This window comes from Hyla sarda, unplaced genomic scaffold, assembly GCF_029499605.1.
Source record: "Hyla sarda isolate aHylSar1 unplaced genomic scaffold, aHylSar1.hap1 scaffold_360, whole genome shotgun sequence".
In the NCBI taxonomy this organism is placed as follows: domain Eukaryota; kingdom Metazoa; phylum Chordata; class Amphibia; order Anura; family Hylidae; genus Hyla; species Hyla sarda.
This window is the reverse complement of record NW_026610373.1, coordinates 141196-154256: the sequence shown is the minus strand read 5'-3', so window position 1 is coordinate 154256 and position 13061 is coordinate 141196. Positions and strand designations below refer to the sequence as shown.

The window sequence follows — 13061 nt, the reverse complement described above, 5'->3', positions numbered from 1 at the left end:
CTGCAGCAGCAGCAGCAGCAAGGCCCACAGGGCTGGCTAGCTGGCTAGCCAGCAAGCAGGTAGCAATGAAAGTAGGAATCTTTCTTTTTAACCCTGTAAGGGGGTGGTGCACTGTACCCGAAGATACTGCCATATCGGGTCAATGCATAGGGCGACGGAAGCAAGCTTCGAAATCGGCCCCCATTCTCAAAAATCCATTTAATATATGGTCCCCAGATAGGGGACGTATCAGATATTAAACTGATAAGAACAGATACTACACTTGATCTTAGCCAAAAGGCCGAGAAGCGATAACCGTGAAAGGGGCGGGCCCAACAAGGTCCCCTTCATGGGCACTATCACTGCTTGCTGTCAGGGAGGCTGCCAGACAATTTTCCATGCACACTCTGGGCTGGGGGGCAGTCAACCACCAGTACACACAGCAGAACCTAAACCCATACCATTATTGCTAAGCAGCAAGACAGGGGCCCATTGCACTCCCACGGGGCCTTTTTAAATGCAATCCATAACCCGGATTTGCCAGGAACCCTTCTTACTCCTCCTACTTGCATGTGACACTGGGCTTAGGATCTGCATAGGAAACACACACACAAGCACACACCTACCTTTGTTGCCTGCAGATGCCTCCTTGGCTGTCCCCAAACGGTATCAAACCAACACCCACGGGAAGCTGTAAGCATAGAGGACATGCCTGCACCCCATTGGACTTACCTGTGTGGGTTAAATCCGGGTTATTTGACAACCTATGGCGGTGATGGTTCTGCTCAGGCAGAGCAGTGCTGATGCTCCTCATAAAGCTGTCGCTGCTGTGAAGGTTCTAGGTGACATCACAATCCCTATGGTTACATACACAACAAAGCTGGGTTGTTGTTGTTTACACTCTGCAAGGCCTGTGGAAGTGAGTGACATCATAGCACTGTAGTTCTGAGGGTTCTAGATGGATGCAACAATCTCCTGTTGCTTCTATGAAGGCCATAATAGACGACATCACCAAACAGCTCCATAGTCACATACACAGCAAAGGAGAGATGTTGTTTACACCTAGTGATGTCAGTGGTATTGAGTGACATCACAGCACAGTGCTAAGGCTCCTGGGCCTGGACACAGCAGCGGCTGCAATATCTCAACGGAGAATACGTTTATATATATGTGTGTGTGTGCGCGTATATATATATATATATATATATATATATATATATATATATATATTTCTCCGCCGAAATCACTTTTAAACCCATTTCCACCTTTTTTTCCCTTCTCTTCCTCTTACTTTTTTTTCACGTTTTTTTACGTTTTTCTCCTTTTCGCCTCTTTTCTGGGCGTATTATTCTTCTTTTTCTTCTTTTTTTTCGTCTAATGCATACCCCATCAGTGCAGCAATGCTTATTCAATACCGCCAGCAGATGGAGACACTGGGGGATAATTTTCTAAGGATTTATACTGATTTTTCCTGTCTGAATTTGTCGCACAGAAAGTTGCAGGCCAAATATGTGTGACATTTCTGCGACTTTAGCTTCTAGAGCATTTTTACAACATTATACATAGGTGCTGAATACATAAAAAGCGACTGTTCAGCGACAGACAAGTCGCATCGGCTGAAAGTAGGCCAGAATGTCAGTCCATGTTGGAGCAGGTTTAGATACAGTCTAAAGCATAGATCTCAAAGTCTGTGCACAGAATTTAGCAAGGGCCTCGCACCTTCTGATGCATCAGGTAGGTGCACTATAGCATAGCCTAACCCTCTGTACTTTGGTCTATATTGATGCGGGACATAGACAGCCAGCTGATGACCAATCCATTAGTGCAATGGATGGCTGGAAGCATTTGTCTTTGCCTTTGCAATACCACAGAAGCAATGCATGGTCAATGTACAGCAATGACACACCTGTGTGAACAGCCAGGAGACCCCCCCATGTTATGTTACATAGTTACATAGTTAGTACGGTCGAAAAAAGACATATGTCCATCAAGTTCAACCAGGGAATTAAGGGGTAGGGGTGTGGCGCGATATTGGGGAAGGGATGAGATTTTATATTTCTTCATAAGCATTAATCTTATTTTGTCAATTAGGAACATTCAGCACCCACCCGCTATCAAGGCAGCTGCCTATCATGTCATGCCCTACCTGCACAGGTGTGCTGGCTACTCAAATGATCCAATTAAGGAGGCCATTTAGTCAGCAGCAGCAGAAGTCCTGTGCCTGGACGCTCCAACAGCGGCCAGACACAAGCAGAAGCAGCAGAAGCAGCAGCAGCAGCACCACCTTTTGTTTTTTGGCTGCAGCAGCAGCAGCAGCAGCAGCAAGGCCCACAGGGCTGGCTAGCTGGCTAGCCAGCAAGCAGGTAGCAATGAAAGTAGGAATCTTTCTTTTTAACCCTGTAAGGGGGTGGTGCACTGTACCCGAAGATACTGCCATATCGGGTCAATGCATAGGGCGACGGAAGCAAGCTTCGAAATCGGCCCCCGTTCTCAAAAATCCATTTAATATATGGTCCCCAGATAGGGGACGTATCAGATATTAAACTGATAAGAACAGATACTACACTTGATCTTAGCCAAAAGGCCGAGAAGCGATAACCGTGAAAGGGGCGGGCCCAACAAGGTCCCCTTCATGGGCACTATCACTGCTTGCTGTCAGGGAGGCTGCCAGACAATTTTCCATGCACACTCTGGGCTGGGGGGCAGTCAACCACCAGTACACACAGCAGAACCTAAACCCATACCATTATTGCTAAGCAGCAAGACAGGGGCCCATTGCACTCCCACGGGGCCTTTTTAAATGCAATCCATAACCCGGATTTGCCAGGAACCCTTCTTACTCCTCCTACTTGCATGTGACACTGGGCTTAGGATCTGCATAGGAAACACACACACAAGCACACACCTACCTTTGTTGCCTGCAGATGCCTCCTTGGCTGTCCCCAAACGGTATCAAACCAACACCCACGGGAAGCTGTAAGCATAGAGGACATGCCTGCACCCCATTGGACTTACCTGTGTGGGTTAAATCCGGGTTATTTGACAACCTATGGCGGTGATGGTTCTGCTCAGGCAGAGCAGTGCTGATGCTCCTCATAAAGCTGTCGCTGCTATGAAGGTTCTAGGTGACATCACAATCCCTATGGTTACATACACAACAAAGCTGGGTTGTTGTTGTTTACACTCTGCAAGGCCTGTGGAAGTGAGTGACATCATAGCACTGTAGTTCTGAGGGTTCTAGATGGATGCAACAATCTCCTGTTGCTTCTATGAAGGCCATAATAGACGACATCACCAAACAGCTCCATAGTCACATACACAGCAAAGGAGAGATGTTGTTTACACCTAGTGATGTCAGTGGTATTGAGTGACATCACAGCACAGTGCTAAGGCTCCTGGGCCTGGACACAGCAGCGGCTGCAATATCTCAACGGAGAATACGTTTATATATATGTGTGTGTGTGCGCGTATATATATATATATATATATATATATATATATATATATATATTTCTCCGCCGAAATCACTTTTAAACCCATTTCCACCTTTTTTTCCCTTCTCTTCCTCTTACTTTTTTTTCACGTTTTTTTACGTTTTTCTCCTTTTCGCCTCTTTTCTGGGCGTATTATTCTTCTTTTTCTTCTTTTTTTTCGTCTAATGCATACCCCATCAGTGCAGCAATGCTTATTCAATACCGCCAGCAGATGGAGACACTGGGGGATAATTTTCTAAGGATTTATACTGATTTTTCCTGTCTGAATTTGTCGCACAGAAAGTTGCAGGCCAAATATGTGTGACATTTCTGCGACTTTAGCTTCTAGAGCATTTTTACAACATTATACATAGGTGCTGAATACATAAAAAGCGACTGTTCAGCGACAGACAAGTCGCATCGGCTGAAAGTAGGCCAGAATGTCAGTCCATGTTGGAGCAGGTTTAGATACAGTCTAAAGCATAGATCTCAAAGTCTGTGCACAGAATTTAGCAAGGGCCTCGCACCTTCTGATGCATCAGGTAGGTGCACTATAGCATAGCCTAACCCTCTGTACTTTGGTCTATATTGATGCGGGACATAGACAGCCAGCTGATGACCAATCCATTAGTGCAATGGATGGCTGGAAGCATTTGTCTTTGCCTTTGCAATACCACAGAAGCAATGCATGGTCAATGTACAGCAATGACACACCTGTGTGAACAGCCAGGAGACCCCCCCATGTTATGTTACATAGTTACATAGTTAGTACGGTCGAAAAAAGACATATGTCCATCAAGTTCAACCAGGGAATTAAGGGGTAGGGGTGTGGCGCGATATTGGGGAAGGGATGAGATTTTATATTTCTTCATAAGCATTAATCTTATTTTGTCAATTAGGAACATTCAGCACCCACCCGCTATCAAGGCAGCTGCCTATCATGTCATGCCCTACCTGCACAGGTGTGCTGGCTACTCAAATGATCCAATTAAGGAGGCCATTTAGTCAGCAGCAGCAGAAGTCCTGTGCCTGGACGCTCCAACAGCGGCCAGACACAAGCAGAAGCAGCAGAAGCAGCAGCAGCAGCACCACCTTTTGTTTTTTGGCTGCAGCAGCAGCAGCAGCAAGGCCCACAGGGCTGGCTAGCTGGCTAGCCAGCAAGCAGGTAGCAATGAAAGTAGGAATCTTTCTTTTTAACCCTGTAAGGGGGTGGTGCACTGTACCCGAAGATACTGCCATATCGGGTCAATGCATAGGGCGACGGAAGCAAGCTTCGAAATCGGCCCCCGTTCTCAAAAATCCATTTAATATATGGTCCCCAGATAGGGGACGTATCAGATATTAAACTGATAAGAACAGATTTTTTTTTTTTTTTTTTTTTTTATCTAAAGCCGAGGAACGTGCTTTCGATTCACCCAAAGTGCAAGAAAAAGTGCAAACGTGTTACACTAAAAAAACGTGCACAAAGGATGCGGTCTATCGCAAGCCCTTCTCCGATAGGAGAGAGGCCCCCCAACAAACCTTACCCTTCGCCTCCGGACCAAAAGGTACCTGCGAGGTTCCAGGTTCGATGTCCCTTTTCGCCGAAGCTACTAGGAGACCACAAATGCTCCCGGCATCCCCCTTGGCGTTAACCAAGGTATCTGCCCGCAGAGCCGATTACGGTAGGTACCCTGCGAAGCAGGAGTACCCGGGGTGTTTGCAGGGAGGTGCGGAACCTAATGGCCACACACCTCCCCTAGACCGCCAGGAGGGACACCCAGAAGGGCTACCGCATCCTGACAAATCCTGTGAACACACAACACGCAAAAAGTGACACAGTGAGACAAAAAATAAATAAATAAGTGAATGTGTGCAGATATACTGCCCGGACATCCGGCCGGATCTATAAAAATTTCTCTGATCCTAGCCAGAAGGCCGGGAATCAAGAGGTGAGTGCCACAAGGTGAAGAGATTATGGTGCCCGTGCTTCAACTCAGTGAGCCTATTCTCCCAGTGAGTTTCGGCACCTCGGGGTCACCACTCCCCGAGGCACAAAAGTACCTCGGCTCTAGACCCTCTCAGCCTCATGGCGAGACCCGGAGGGAACAGGTCACATCGGGGCAGCCGTCGAGCTGATTCCTCAGAACCAGCCCCGGAAAGCCCTGGTACACCTGCATCCTCCATGCAGCACCCATCCCCACCAGCATGAAAACTGATAAGAACAGATACTACACTTGATCTTAGCCAAAAGGCCGAGAAGCGATAACCGTGAAAGGGGCGGGCCCAACAAGGTCCCCTTCATGGGCACTATCACTGCTTGCTGTCAGGGAGGCTGCCAGACAATTTTCCATGCACACTCTGGGCTGGGGGGCAGTCAACCACCAGTACACACAGCAGAACCTAAACCCATACCATTATTGCTAAGCAGCAAGACAGGGGCCCATTGCACTCCCACGGGGCCTTTTTAAATGCAATCCATAACCCGGATTTGCCAGGAACCCTTCTTACTCCTCCTACTTGCATGTGACACTGGGCTTAGGATCTGCATAGGAAACACACACACAAGCACACACCTACCTTTGTTGCCTGCAGATGCCTCCTTGGCTGTCCCCAAACGGTATCAAACCAACACCCACGGGAAGCTGTAAGCATAGAGGACATGCCTGCACCCCATTGGACTTACCTGTGTGGGTTAAATCCGGGTTATTTGACAACCTATGGCGGTGATGGTTCTGCTCAGGCAGAGCAGTGCTGATGCTCCTCATAAAGCTGTCGCTGCTGTGAAGGTTCTAGGTGACATCACAATCCCTATGGTTACATACACAACAAAGCTGGGTTGTTGTTGTTTACACTCTGCAAGGCCTGTGGAAGTGAGTGACATCATAGCACTGTAGTTCTGAGGGTTCTAGATGGATGCAACAATCTCCTGTTGCTTCTATGAAGGCCATAATAGACGACATCACCAAACAGCTCCATAGTCACATACACAGCAAAGGAGAGATGTTGTTTACACCTAGTGATGTCAGTGGTATTGAGTGACATCACAGCACAGTGCTAAGGCTCCTGGGCCTGGACACAGCAGCGGCTGCAATATCTCAACGGAGAATACGTTTATATATATGTGTGTGTGTGCGCGTATATATATATATATATATATATATATATATATATATATATATATATTTCTCCGCCGAAATCACTTTTAAACCCATTTCCACCTTTTTTTCCCTTCTCTTCCTCTTACTTTTTTTTCACGTTTTTTTACGTTTTTCTCCTTTTCGCCTCTTTTCTGGGCGTATTATTCTTCTTTTTCTTCTTTTTTTTCGTCTAATGCATACCCCATCAGTGCAGCAATGCTTATTCAATACCGCCAGCAGATGGAGACACTGGGGGATAATTTTCTAAGGATTTATACTGATTTTTCCTGTCTGAATTTGTCGCACAGAAAGTTGCAGGCCAAATATGTGTGACATTTCTGCGACTTTAGCTTCTAGAGCATTTTTACAACATTATACATAGGTGCTGAATACATAAAAAGCGACTGTTCAGCGACAGACAAGTCGCATCGGCTGAAAGTAGGCCAGAATGTCAGTCCATGTTGGAGCAGGTTTAGATACAGTCTAAAGCATAGATCTCAAAGTCTGTGCACAGAATTTAGCAAGGGCCTCGCACCTTCTGATGCATCAGGTAGGTGCACTATAGCATAGCCTAACCCTCTGTACTTTGGTCTATATTGATGCGGGACATAGACAGCCAGCTGATGACCAATCCATTAGTGCAATGGATGGCTGGAAGCATTTGTCTTTGCCTTTGCAATACCACAGAAGCAATGCATGGTCAATGTACAGCAATGACACACCTGTGTGAACAGCCAGGAGACCCCCCCATGTTATGTTACATAGTTACATAGTTAGTACGGTCGAAAAAAGACATATGTCCATCAAGTTCAACCAGGGAATTAAGGGGTAGGGGTGTGGCGCGATATTGGGGAAGGGATGAGATTTTATATTTCTTCATAAGCATTAATCTTATTTTGTCAATTAGGAACATTCAGCACCCACCCGCTATCAAGGCAGCTGCCTATCATGTCATGCCCTACCTGCACAGGTGTGCTGGCTACTCAAATGATCCAATTAAGGAGGCCATTTAGTCAGCAGCAGCAGAAGTCCTGTGCCTGGACGCTCCAACAGCGGCCAGACACAAGCAGAAGCAGCAGAAGCAGCAGCAGCAGCACCACCTTTTGTTTTTTGGCTGCAGCAGCAGCAGCAGCAGCAGCAAGGCCCACAGGGCTGGCTAGCTGGCTAGCCAGCAAGCAGGTAGCAATGAAAGTAGGAATCTTTCTTTTTAACCCTGTAAGGGGGTGGTGCACTGTACCCGAAGATACTGCCATATCGGGTCAATGCATAGGGCGACGGAAGCAAGCTTCGAAATCGGCCCCCGTTCTCAAAAATCCATTTAATATATGGTCCCCAGATAGGGGACGTATCAGATATTAAACTGATAAGAACAGATTTTTTTTTTTTTTTTTTTTTTTTTTTTTTTTTCCTCAGTTACAGACTATTGTTTGGACGATCATCAGGTCACCTACCAAGACTCGTCACTTAAAACAATATCTGAAAAAACATCATACGGAAAAAACTAACTAAGGGAACCGAGTGCCAAGAAAAAGTGACCAAACAACAAAACAAAAAAACATGTCAAAAACAATCACAGAAATTGGTCAAAAACTTACAGCTTTCTCCTTTACGTACTTCTTATAAATTTTTCCATCGTGTATGCATCCAGATTTTCTCCGCTTCTTCTTCACCAATTCTCTTTTTGTCCAGTAGAAAGATAGTAAAAATCCTTCCTAAAAACAATCTTTTCAATTCCCTCGGAGAAATAACAACATTTTTAAAAACAAGCAAATTGCGTGAGTCCCATAAAACCTCTTTAAAAACAGAAAAAAGAATCCAATTAGTACGTGTATCTTCCTTTTTACTAAGATCTTGACCAATAAAAACTTTCTCAAAAGAAAAACTGTTATATCCAGTGAGTTGGATTAAAAACTTCTTTAAAAACATAAAAAATTCTTTTGCATAAAAACAGTCCCAATAAAGATGCACTAAGTCTTCTCTACCTCCACAACCCTCTCTTGGGCATCTGTCACTTATTCTCAAACCTCTTCCATTTAAAAAAGATCGGGTTGGGAGGCAGCCATGAAAGGACATCCAACTAACGTCTTTTTGTCTGTTTGATAGTCCAATAACTTTAAAAAACTTCCAAATCTTCACAGACTGAGCATTAGTGCAGAATGGTACTTCATATAATCTCTCATTTTTCCTTATTTCTTGTTCTATTTTCTTTTTATCAGGTTCACCTAAAGAGCTCAAACCAAATTGATCATTGAAAGACCTGAGGAGCACATAGAAGGTAGGTATCACATGTGCTATGGGTCTCCTCAAATCCCTCTCACACCAGCCCCATTTGGAAAACAACCATCCTGCAAGGTATTTACTCATGTCTGCCGCCCTATTATTGCACTGTATCAATTTAAAAATTAAAAGAAAATAGTGCACATTTAAAAACAGATCAATGTTTGGAAAGTTATATCCGCCCAAATTCATACTCTTCATCACTTCTTCTCTTCTCATTTTCTCCATCTTAGACCCCCAGAAGAACACAAAAAGCTTCCTTGTGACTCTCCTAGTCCATAACTTCCCTGGAGGAAGCACCATAGCCGTATACAAGAGAAGCGGTAGGATTACAGACTTAATGATAAGAACTTTCCCTTTAAGTGACAAGTTCCTTAACCTCCAGAAGGATAGCTTCTTCTCAATTTTACTGTCCAAAGTCTCATAACTTTTCTTTCCTTTGAGGTCTTTATCAAATATCACTCCTAGCACTTCAATGTCTTCTTTTTCCTTAACACCATCCACTACTATATTCTCTTGGTTCCCAAAACTGCATAATTGGCACTTCCCCCAGTTCACATTCATCCCAGCCACACAACAAAAAATCCTCACATGCAAATTTACTCTGTTGAGATCTGCTTGGGATGTACAAGTAAAAACCACATCGTCCATATAACTTAAAACCTTTAACTTACTACCATCACTACCTGGAATAAAAACACCACTCACACATTTATCTTTCTGCACATTCTTCAACAGGCCCTCTATAACGCATATAAACAGAATTGGGGAGAGTGGGCATCCCTGTCTGACTCCAGACAAGACATTAAAAGCAGGCCCCACATGCCCATTTACTAAAATCTGACTTGTCACCCCATGATAAAAACTCATAATAACAGATAATAACTTTTCTGGAATACCTAAGTGTTTTAAAGCAATGAACATAAAATCATGTGCAACCTTATCATAAGCCTTTTCGAAATCTATGGACTCAACAAACAGTGCATTCTTGTTAAAGTTACTGTAATAAATAGAGTCTCTTAAAAGCAATAAATTATCTGTTATTTTTCTTTTCGGTACTGCACAAACTTGGTATTCTCCCACAAGGTGGTCCACTACATCACTCAGTCTATTAGCCACAATCTTAGCAATTATCTTGTAGTCACAATTTAATAAAGTTATAGGTCTCCAATTTTTAAGATCTCTGCCATCACCTTTTTTATGAATTAATGTTATGACCCCTTTCTTCATAGATTCAGCTAAAACACCTGAGTTAAAAACATATTGCACCACCCGTGTAAACTCTTTACTTAAAATATTCCAGAACGCGGAATAAAACTCAGCGGGGAGACCATCACAGCCTGGTGTCTTCCCTTTGGCCATCTTATCCAGGGCCTGCTTGATCTCCCCTTCACTAACATCATCAATCAAAAAATCTACTTTTTCAACAGGAACATTATTCTCCAAAATATTACAATAATCATTCATCTCCGTCTCACTGGCTCTGCTCTTATTACTAAAGAGTGTCTCATAAAATCTGCCAATCTCCTTCACCATCTCCTCTCCAAAAACTTCCCCCGTAGGGGTAAAAACAGATTTAAAAACACCTTTAGCATTAAAACATTTTTTAAAGAAATACCGTGTACACTGCTCATTTTCTTCTAGGTGCTGCACTTTAGACTTATATACAATATTCCTTCCCTTTTCCAACAACCTTTTTTTCATCTCCCCCTTCACCTTAACAATCTCATCCTCCACCTCCACACCAACACGTTTAAACTTATAGAGAGTCTCTAACCGGGATACAAGCCTTTCATCACTCCTCCTCTTCTCTTGTGCTCTCTTTATGCAAAACATCTTAAAGAAATTAGAAAACTCTCCTTTAGCCCATTCCCACCACACTAAGACATTACTAAAATCAGGTTGTTTAGAAACACAGGATAAAAACACATGATTAAAACCAGCCATTACTTCCTCATCTTCCAATAGACTTACATTTAATTTCCAGAGCCCCCTCCCAAAATGAAGGGACTCTGTGACACTTATCTCAGCCGACACCATCTTGTGGTCTGAGAAAGTTGACATCATTTGATTGCACCGGACCACCTTAATCCCATCAGAGACCAGGATGTAATCGATCCGGGATTTACAGCGGCCACTATCTGATATGTACGTATATCTTTCATCAGTGCTAACCATCAGTCCAACATCAGTAAAATGCAAGTCTTGAATAATTTGATTTAAAACATTGGAAGTAATATCAGTTCTAACCTCAGCAGAGCTCTCACGATCATTGACGGATCTAATGCAGTTAAAATCGCCAACAATAATAGTATCTTCACGACCAGGGATAAAAAACTTAAGGGACTCTAAAAAAGACAAACGTGCTTGTTTTTCTGCTGGAGCATACACATTAAAAATTCTCATCCTCTGGCCCAAAACCTCAAAAATTAAAACCATACAACGACCAGGTACTAAAGTTTGGCAATTTAAAACTTTAATGTCCCTGTTTCGCAATAAAATCCCAACACCTTCATTTTTGTTTTCTGCACATGTGGACCAGAAGGACTGCCCACACTTCCACTCATTTGCATAAGGTGCTGACTTTATTGCACATTCCTGTAAACATATCACATCACTTCTAACATTCTCAAGAATATCAAAAATTGCAGCTCTCCTAATTTCAGACTCAATACTTCTTACATTAATAGTTGTTACAACCAAAGTCATAATAACTAGGAAAAGAAAACCAAATGCTTTAAAATCCATCTTAACTTAGAAATTAACATTTTGGCCTTCAACTTTCCTATGTAAACTTGCAAAACAATCAGGCGACCCTATGTTAGAGTCCCTGTCTATTTCATTATCACTACCAAGAACAAGGGCTTCCTGATCCTCAGACCAGCTCCCTGTCTTACACCTTTTATTCACAACCTGCACATCCTCATCTTCCTCCTCCTCTTCTTCCTTACTGCGAGAAACTCTCTGACCAGGTGTTAGAGATCTCTGAGATGACCCAACAACTTCCATTCCCTCCTCCTCCCCCACAATTGGGTTTGGACATTCAATATCATCCATAGCCTCTTCACTAGAAAGAACATCACCATACACTGTCTCAATTTTCTCCACCACTTTCACTTTTTTTGCTTTTTTCTTTTTCACCAAGGTAAATTCACCTCCCACACCTGTCTCCTCACCAGTCACAGCAGTGGAAACACCCTCCTCCCCTGACCTCTCCTGAGTGCTAATGTGCTCCACTATCACAGAACTTTCCTCAGCCACCTGTGCCACATTAACACTCACACTCACACTCTCACCAACTCCAAGAACAAACCTCCCTCCCCCTTTTTCTCTTTGTTCTCCTCTATTCCCAGCTGCATCAGCATAACTTCTCTTCTTTTTATACCACATATCACAGCCTCTTGCCAAATGTTCCTCACTTCCACAGATATCACATGTCTTCTTCTCTGTACAAATACTTGCTTCATGACCAGTTTTCCCACAATTTCTGCAACATTCTCCTTTCTCAGGGCAATAATCCTGCACATGGCCATAGGCATGGCACTTTCTACAATATTGCAACTGGCCTTCATAAAAGCAGAAACCTCTCTCTCCTCCGATAGAAAACACCTGTGGTATGCTCTTCCTTCCATCTTGCATTCCTTCATCTTTTTTAAATTTTACAATAAACTTTCTCTTACAATTAAAGTACCCAAACTTGTTCTTAAGTCTTCCTATAAATTTCACTTCCTCGCAATACCGGAACAAAAAGTTTGTAACCATTTCATCAGAAACCTTAGGATTATACATGTGGACAATTACTACCTTTGTTGTATTCATAAATAACGGTTCCACTTTAATCTTCTTCATTATAGCAGGCTCACTTTTCCTCTTCATTTCTTCAAGATCCATATAGACTCTCTGGCAAATCTCAGAACCACAAAAAGTAATATCATAAATTCCTTGCCTAGGAAAATCCTGTATAGCCAATACATTCCATACCTGTAGGTAATCAAGCTTGCGAAGAATCTCCACAACGATTTGGTCAAGTCCGATCGTCCCCCGGTGCTCGCCAGGAACGTAGATCCGCACCGTGTCCTCAAGTCCACGCGCCTTCTCGCTCATTTTTGCAGGTAAAACCCACGATCGCAGCTCAGCAACAATCCAGGGCCCCCCGTAAAGAGGGCCCCGATCACCACTCCTTTCAACCCAAACCACGCACAGAAATCCACAC

At 43.5% G+C, this 13061-nt stretch overlaps 3 non-coding genes and 2 pseudogenes across 3 annotated transcripts; all 5 read right to left on the bottom strand.

Moving 5' to 3' along the window:
* Positions 1–101: 101 nt before the first annotated feature.
* LOC130331914 (U2 spliceosomal RNA) lies at positions 102–292 on the bottom strand. The gene has a single exon (XR_008874699.1). It is a non-coding gene; the product is annotated as a U2 spliceosomal RNA (small nuclear RNA).
* Positions 293–2384: 2092 nt separating this feature from the next.
* LOC130332035 (U2 spliceosomal RNA) lies at positions 2385–2575 on the bottom strand. The gene has a single exon (XR_008874798.1). It is a non-coding gene; the product is annotated as a U2 spliceosomal RNA (small nuclear RNA).
* A 2084-nt stretch (positions 2576–4659) lies between these two features.
* Positions 4660–4848, bottom strand: LOC130331973 (U2 spliceosomal RNA). Its single transcript, XR_008874750.1, has one exon. It is a non-coding gene; the product is annotated as a U2 spliceosomal RNA (small nuclear RNA).
* A 690-nt stretch (positions 4849–5538) lies between these two features.
* LOC130331985 (U2 spliceosomal RNA) lies at positions 5539–5698 on the bottom strand (annotated as a pseudogene).
* A 2094-nt stretch (positions 5699–7792) lies between these two features.
* LOC130331976 (U2 spliceosomal RNA) lies at positions 7793–7995 on the bottom strand (annotated as a pseudogene).
* Between the last annotated feature and the right edge of the window lie 5066 nt (positions 7996–13061).